The sequence below is a fragment of the Lolium perenne genome, chromosome 6 (assembly GCF_019359855.2).
Source record: "Lolium perenne isolate Kyuss_39 chromosome 6, Kyuss_2.0, whole genome shotgun sequence".
Classification (NCBI taxonomy): Eukaryota; Viridiplantae; Streptophyta; class Magnoliopsida; order Poales; family Poaceae; genus Lolium; species Lolium perenne.
Genome location: NC_067249.2, coordinates 202,043,959 through 202,052,315, shown reverse-complemented (window position 1 = coordinate 202,052,315; position 8,357 = coordinate 202,043,959). Strand labels below are relative to the sequence as shown.

Below are 8,357 nucleotides of genomic sequence, written 5' to 3'. Positions count from 1 at the left end.
ACCCTTAAGATTTTTCATCGGGCTTTCGGAAAATCTTAGAGATTCTGCCTTGCGGTCCTGTCGGGGGCTTCTGAAGGAGTCATCGATCTTCCGTACTCAGTTGAAGAATCTTCAGGGGCGACGTGCAGACCGCAACTTCAAGAGGCACTCACGGTGTTAACTAAACCATAGGGGACGCGCCGTGAGTTAATAAGTTGATGAAACGCCTGGTTGGTACCCATATGAAGCAGCAACAGGGGTCGTCGAAGACAATCTTCAGCTTGAGGGTCGGTGCTGACTTCAGTAGCAACTAAGAAGTTAGCGGGTAAACTACGCCTAAAGTCTTGAGTCTTGAGGTATCTTCAGGAGCCTTCACTTGATGAGGACCAGATGAACCATGTGATGTAGCTTGGCTTTGACGCTATTGTTCACTCAACTTGTTAGACGGTGTGTTAGAGGGTAGTTTTCAAGAAAATATCCTCGAGGTTAGCGCGATTATGCTCCAAGGTTAGTCCAAATTAGTATGTCTTCTCGCAGAGGTGCAGTCATTCTTGAAGGTAGGGCTTCTTCTTTCTTGGCGTAGTCGAGATGCTCCAGCTGATATTGAAGGAAGTTAGCGTAGATGGGGGTTTGGGTTAGTTTTCCTGATGTTTGAAAAACAACTGCTAACGGGGGTAGAGTTAGAGCTTTTCGTTAACTTATCCAACTAACTAGCAGTTAGCAAAACATCGGCGAGGGAGGTGAGGGTGAAAACATCTTTGGGAGGCTTTCTAAGCTAGTTTATCACACTAAGGGTGTTTTTCAGACCGAAAAGCCAAGACAATTATACACACATCAAACAAACAAAAGACACTCAAGGCAGCACACAAGGGAACTACAAGCAATCATCAAACCAGGCATGGTAACCTAAGTACCCATGGAATGCCTAATGCGTGGGGGTAGCTCAATCAAAGCGATTGAGTTTGTCCTATCCATCCTATTGGTTTGGGGGCTGGTCACATATGTTGCCGTCTTCATTTTGCTCTTATGGACTCCAACATGGATTTTCGGGGCAGTTGGTTGCGAAGCAGGCCTGGTGTTCGGTCTTCTATGTTGAGGTGGAGGAGAAAACTGCGTAGTCTTCTTGCTCAACATCCCGGGGACGTGAGGTCTTCGAAGAGGTAGTTGTTGAGGTACTCCCGAAATCGTCAACTTCTTGTAGCTGGCCTAAAAATTACTAGTCAAGAACTGAGGACTTGATCCCAGATGACTGCAAAAAGTGCAAGTCCACGGAGGAAGAAGGTCAGCTCCTGACAGACTTTGGTGACAACCAAAGACATGATCCTTTATCCCTTTATGTGCACGGCTAAGTCGGCATCCAATCTTCAATAGCTGTCGTTGGAGATACACGAGAATTCCCGAGGGATTGATCCATCTTTGAGTTTGAGTCTCCGGTCTGAGTTGGGGACATCGTCTAACATGTGGGTTTGAAGTGGATGAGACAATAGAGTAAGAATTTTCAAACATTTTAATAAAGCGGAGGGATAAGAATTTAGAAGCTTTGAAGAAATAAGAGGAGTAGAAGCTATGCTTCCTACTAAAGAAATAATTTGTTTCGTAAATAGTTTTTCCCAATTACTTGTCTCCTAACTAACGTCCATGCTAACTAAGGTCTCCTACAGTCAGGATGGCTCTGATACCAGCTCTGTGGGGACCCCGGACTAGCTGTCCGAAATACCCTGTTATGTATACAGTTCACGTTCCCATGATCAGTGTGCCGTGAACACATAACCGAACTGATATCAAATTACATCATCCTTTACAAAATGGAATAAGAAAATTACAATAAAGTCACATGACCCATTTTTTACAAGATAGCCTCGAAGGGCCTAATCTAATCATCAGAGTAGCAGAATCACTTCAGCAGCGTAGAGCCCAAGTCATCTGCCTTAACCCTACAGGCAACTGACTGGGAAGACGTTCCTAGCTCGCATAGACGTCGTCAACTCCTTCTTCATCTGTCGAAGTCCTCCAGGTCTGGCCAAGTAAATAGCCAGGGACAAAGCCGTGAGTACATTTGAATTGTACTCGCAAACCATCAAGAAGGTGATAACAATTCTAACTAAAGAAGACAAGAGAGGAAGAATAGTTTCTCTGGTGGATATAGCATGTGAAAGAGAATCAATTTCTCTTGTGGATATAGAATGTGAAAGAGAATCAGTTTCTCTTGTGGATATAGCATCCCACATCACAGTTGAAGGGGACACTAAGAGGGTGATAAGACATTTCTATGACATCTCTATATCTTTGTTAAAGAAGAGTTCCTCTACATGAAACACTAGGAAGGGTCACCCGCTTTTGTTTCATTTTCCTCGACCATCTCCACATGGTCGGCACAACATCTTTCCCGTACCCTTCCGGTACTTCCAAGACACATTTCCTTTGGAAATCATTTTTAAAACCAAAACTCGACACAGCTCTGTAACGGCCATCCCAACCGTCCATGACCGCGGTCGCGGCTATTCGAATAGTTTTGACTCTGCAGAGTTTGCACACTTTCACCACAACTATCCGGATACCTATCGTGTGGGCATCATCCCCGCATAACGACATATGCCACGACGGATACCCGGACATAACCTTTCGCCCATTTGACTTAACACGAGGTCCTACCCTATGGAGTATGTACCTCCCCGGCACCGTGGCAGCTCACCTCCTTTTGAGCGTGGCTCCACCGCCAAGCCAGGAGACCCATAGTGTCTTCCGGACGGGTCAGCCCCGAAGGCCTCCCGTTATACTATTGTCCCATCCTCGAGAAACCGGAATCGGTGGTAACCGTACCCTTGTATAGTTGTGCGGTGCCTCATGCTAAGAAGAACAAACGTCAAGTTAAGCCCCGTGCCCACGTTGGAGTAGCTATGGTTGCGCTGTGTAATTGTTCCGGGCGAATACAAAGAACCATGTGTCGTTTTTTTTTTTCTCAAAACCCAAGTCACACACACATTCCTTTTCTCAAACATGTTTGACAAGATCCTTTTTGCCTTCATAAACCATACACTTGGGTAAGGTTATCTTACCCAAGGTTTTCATAAACATTTACAACAAGGTAAACCTTGAGGGGTTCCCAACCTAAAGTTTTATGTAGGAGCTAAGATATAACAATGGCATGATGCTAGCCGTCATACCTCTAAGGAGATGATAATTGATGTGTCAAGGGGATCATACATGCTTAGGATAAGCACGCATGGGGACAACATAAGTAGGAGGATTCAACAAAGGGTCATGATGTTGATCATCATACCACTAAGAAGATGGTAAAATAGGTGGTCAAGGGGGCATACATGCTCGGGGTAAGCATGCATAACAACAACAAGGGGTTCAACATACTTGGGAGTAAGTATGTATAGCATCAACAAGAGGTTCGGCACACTTGGGAGTAAGTATGCATAGCATCACAAGGTAGAAGGTATAACAAGGGCATGATACTAACCATCATACCACTAAGGGGTGCAAAAAGGGTGTCAAGAGGTCGACACACTCAAGGTAAGTGGGCATACCCATCACATTTAGAGGGTACACCATGATCATGATGTTGACAACCACCATTCACACAAAGGGGGTTTGTCGGCGAGGTGCCAAAGAGAGTAAACATGCTCACGGTAAGCATGCTCCGACAACAAAAGTAGAAATCACACAAGATAGATCGAGAGACAATAATAATAGCAAAGTAACCACAATATGTGGTTCAACATTCAGAGATCAAGAGATGGCTTGCCTTGGCTTATTTGTCCCTGGACTTCTTCAACTTCATCAATATAAGAATCCCGTCAATATAAATAAAATCCTTGTCCGAACCACTTCTTCTTCTTCTCCGGAATCGTTCGCATCTATCGTCGAAAAATATAAAAGGAACACAATCAATCACATTGCACCAATCATAACAAGCATGCAACATTCAACAATCAACAAGCAATAGCTAACCACCTTACTACGGGCTAACATACAAAGAACTTATAGATACTACAAAGCAACTAAAAGAGAACCCATTTTATTTACCTAGTAAAGGTATGAGAGTATCACAACTTAGCAATTGCCTCTCTCGTTTATCACCAGGGTATCAACCAAATATCCCTGGTAGATAACATCATAAAGATGACAAGTGCATTAGTTTGGCATCAAAAACATTCACATTATAATTTGAAACATTTTTGCAAAAGCGGGCAATCATTCTCCCTATTTTATAAAGCTTACATAACACTACACAAGAATAGGAAGCAAATGATATGCCCCACCATTTGAAAACTTAAGCAAAACAAAAGAGCTAAAGTTAAATTGCAGAGGTTTTGTTTTGCAAGCATAAAACAAAGGTTGCCCATCTCTACTAAAAAGAGTTGGTCAAGGGTTTTAAATAAACCGAAAAGTTTTGCTTCAACAATGCATGTCACACATAAACATTACTAACATCAACAGAAATGTATGAACAGAGACTAATAATATTTTTCCTAGATGGCCAGTACTAATACAAGACTAACCCAATTGGAAACACCCAAAAATATCAAACCTACAATTTTAGGAATTTCTTTGAATCTGACTGTACAGAAAACAAGATCTGTAAGCCATAAATCGTAGAAACATCCTAAAAATATGAGGCCACTGGCATTTGAAAGGTAATTAAACAGAGATTCACACGCAATTGGATTTGGGTTCAAAATATTTCTGAAACTCTCACAAATGGATTTACAAGTTCACTGCATGTTTTCACCATTTGCTTTAACTATGGAGTTGCAGAACAGATAAAGGTTTGAAACTTGTTTGAGATGATTAAGAAAACATTCAGCAATCCTACAGAAGTGGAATCACTCAATTAGGTTCCAAAATGGATTTTTGATGAATTAAAAGCTAACAGCCATGTCTGCAGAACACACAGAATAAGTTTAATTCACCACAAATCGTACACAACTCATAAAAATATGAGGTCAGCTGCATCTGAAAGGTATTGTAAAGGTGGTTCTTACCCAACTGGTTTCATTCAAAAATTCGTTTCCAAGCTCCTGATTTAATTCGACAAAGTCAGATCTGACCAGATCTTGATCTGTGAACCATTTCAATTCCATTAGGTCATTTGAAGTGAACCCAACGCCAAAATGAAGGTACTGGAGAGGGCTTTCACCCAAAATTGAGTTTGCTCAAAAAGGTTTTGTAAAACGGAAGAAATCTAACAAACAATGATTCTGCATGTTTGCAGAACTTTATTTATCATGCAAAATCCGTAACGAATTTGAGGATGAGACAAACGCCAAGTTGTAGATATTTTCATTACCTATCTGCAGAACTTTGAACCACTCGATTTGGATCTGCACACGAGAATTGGCGGATTTTACAAGATCGTACCAGAATCTGAAACAGCAAGAAACAGAAATTACTGCAAGGTTTTGGACGAACTTTGCTCAAGAACTTCAGATCTGAGGATAGCTCAACCTTCTCCATGCTTGGACCAACATGCACCTGCATCAAGATCCAATCTTAGCAATGGAGGGAGAAGAAGAGGAGATTAAACCATCTAAGGTTGGGGAGAAGATGGAGGGGAGGCTCTCATGGTGAGGATGAGCTTGAGGGAGGAAGGAGCTGCATCGTGGTGAGCTTTCCATGGCCATGGCCAGCCATGAAGCTAGGAGGAGCAGCAATTTCGTGGGGAGAGGTAGGAGGAGAGTGTGTGGGAGTGGAGGAGAGAGTGGGGAGTGGAAAAGTGAGAGCAAGTGAGGAGGGGGTGGGCTGCCAAGCCCCTTTATATAGAGGGAGAGGGGGTGGGCTGCCTCCTCATTGATTGGGTTGGTTGGGAGGTAGCCTCTTCATTGATTGGGTTAGTTGGGAGGCTGGTTTGGGGAAGAGATATTTGACCCAAGCTGAATTTATTTGTGGCATTGGGAAGGGACAAAGGAGGAGAGGCATCCCAAGGTGGAGTAATTATGTGAGAGAGAGGGAAATGGAGAGGCATGATGCATGTGTGCCATGGCATGGCCGGCCACATATTTTTGGCCATGCACAAGTGATCAACAAGAGATAATTGCTACACATGCATGACACCCAAGGTTGAGTGCCTCACAAATTACTAAAATGGTGGCCTAAAAAGATATACAATTTTAGGCAAAGTGATACTAATGCACAAGGGTGCTAAAGTAGATGGTGGTGACATTCGACCTGATAAAAGATGTGTCCAAGAGATGATGGTGGTGATGGTGATTTAGACAATGGTAGAGCAAGGCTAGGAGAGATGGTGAGTGAAGTAACCATATACTCACAAGGATGAATATATTGACATACATCATCAATTCATGAGGTCAAGGTGATGATGGAAAATAATAGAGGAGTGAGATAGGCATAATGAAATATAAGTTGCTCTTCAAATAAGAGGTCAATTGGGAGTGATTTGAAAGTATCAAATGATTATCCATTTGATCAAGAATTGGAGGATGGAGGGGATACAATGTGGTAGATCAGAGATGTGCATAAGATGTGCAAGTTTTGCCATTTGAGAAAGGATTCATTTGAAAAGTATATGGAACACCTCAATTGTCTAGACACAATTGGGAATGAACTCAAGTGGAATGGAATTTTGAAGATGTTGAGAGAAAACTAGTTGGAACATAGGGGTTCAACATATTCTACTTTCTCAAGTAAAGTAGAGTTTTTCTCAAATTTAAAGTAAACAAGAAATGGTATGGGTACCATAAACAAGCCTTTTGTTAAAAACAAAGCAACATAGAGAGTAATGTTTTAGAAATCAGTGCTTGGTAGAAATGGGATGAGAAAACAAAACCCATTTCAGTTCCTTGTTCTCTTTGAAGAATTATCTTGAAAATATTTAATAAAACTAGAAGTAGTTTTGTGATCAAAACTAGAGAAGGAAAATTAATAGGATTTTTGAGAGAGAAAACTAACTTAGGGAGAAGTGTTCTCAAGGGTAGATGATGGCTACAAAATGTACCCACCATTCCCACTCTTGGTTTTGTGAAGATTAAACTTGAATAAAGACAAGAGGTAAAATTGAAGGAAGTGATCTAGAGTTGAAACATTGAATAGGATACAAGATCAAGTTGAATATATGAGCTGCAAGGATTGACTGAGACATGCAAGACGTGGAGGTTGAAGAGGATGTTGCATAGATGAGATCCATGCATTGAGGTCAACAATAACAGTGGTGGTTGCTTAGATATCAACTGCCAAAGTCTGGAACTTATAAGCTTGCCAAAACAGATTGTTGACTTGGCTTCAGAATCAACCTATGATGAGTGGGTATAAGAGAAGGATGTGATGAGGGTAGATGATCCCAAATTTTGGATTCAAGGATGGTTTGAGCTGGACTAACACAAATAGGAATATCAAGATGGCACACTCATGTTGCCATCAGGAGAAGAGTTTGATGTAGTAAAAAGGAAAACAATTTTACCTAAGTCACACATGTGTTTTATTAGGTGAGTTGTATGTCTGACCACTAGAGGTGTTGTTCTTTGAGGTACTCAAGACAGAACTCAACAAGAAATCAAGACAATATATCTAGCGGCAGATCAAAGCAATTCATCACAACAAACAAATCACGGCAATTCATCTAAATTAGTCTATAGAAAAAGTTTTTGTTCCCCCTAATTTTTGCAATATGGACAATTAATCAAGGTTGCAAAAGTTGGGGTGTTACATTTATCATAAACATTTGCTACGCAAAACTCTTTAGTACCATGCATTTCGACATCAGGCACAAACAAAGCATTATCATAAGATTTATCAAAATAGCATGGATTATCATAGATAACAGTAGCATAATTATTCTCACAAGTTTTACTCATAGGTAATATTTCAAGAGAATCCATAGGGACATAACATTCATCCTCCTTTGGTAAGCATGGAGGACAATCAAATAGTGTAAGAGATAAAGAGTTACTCTCATTAGAAGGTTGGCATGGGTAGCTAATCCATTCTTCCTCCTTTTGTTCATCACTCTCCTCCTCTTTTTTTTATCCAATGAGCTTTCAGGTTCATCAATTTCTTCTTTCATATGTTCCTGCAAATTGTGAGTGCATTCTTGTGCATTAATGGGTCTCTCTTTATAATCAATAATATAAGGATTATCGCTGTAACTTTCTATGCAAAAATTAAAGATAGAAGAGACATAATCTTTAAGGTCCTTACAAACAATACAAGTTTCATAATTTTTAGCCATGAAGGATTCTATCTTAGAGGCTCCCATAAATAAAACAAATTGTTCTACCTCTTCGAACCCAAGATGAATATAGTTATTCCAATTGTAGTTCATAATTAAAACTTCTTCACTAAAGCCACATTGGAGTTTAAGATGTTTAGTATCCTATTTAGAGCAACAGTTTATATCATGGCGTTTAAGCAAG

General features: G+C 40.8%; 1 long non-coding RNA gene across 4 annotated transcripts; it reads right to left on the bottom strand.

The window, feature by feature from the left end:
* Nucleotides 1-1,432: 1,432 nt before the first annotated feature.
* Nucleotides 1,433-5,538, bottom strand: LOC139832884 (uncharacterized). Of its 4 annotated transcripts, none has more exons than XR_011747560.1 (5): nucleotides 5,401-5,538; nucleotides 5,279-5,312; nucleotides 4,974-5,050; nucleotides 3,734-3,845; nucleotides 1,433-1,995 (listed from the first exon to the last, which is right to left on the bottom strand). It is a non-coding gene; the product is annotated as an uncharacterized lncRNA (long non-coding RNA). The 4 variants fall into 4 exon arrangements; XR_011747562.1 differs by having other exon boundaries at nucleotides 1,434-1,995; nucleotides 5,279-5,355; nucleotides 5,437-5,538; XR_011747559.1 differs by lacking the exons at nucleotides 1,433-1,995; nucleotides 3,734-3,845 and having other exon boundaries at nucleotides 4,922-5,050.
* Between the last annotated feature and the right edge of the window lie 2,819 nt (nucleotides 5,539-8,357).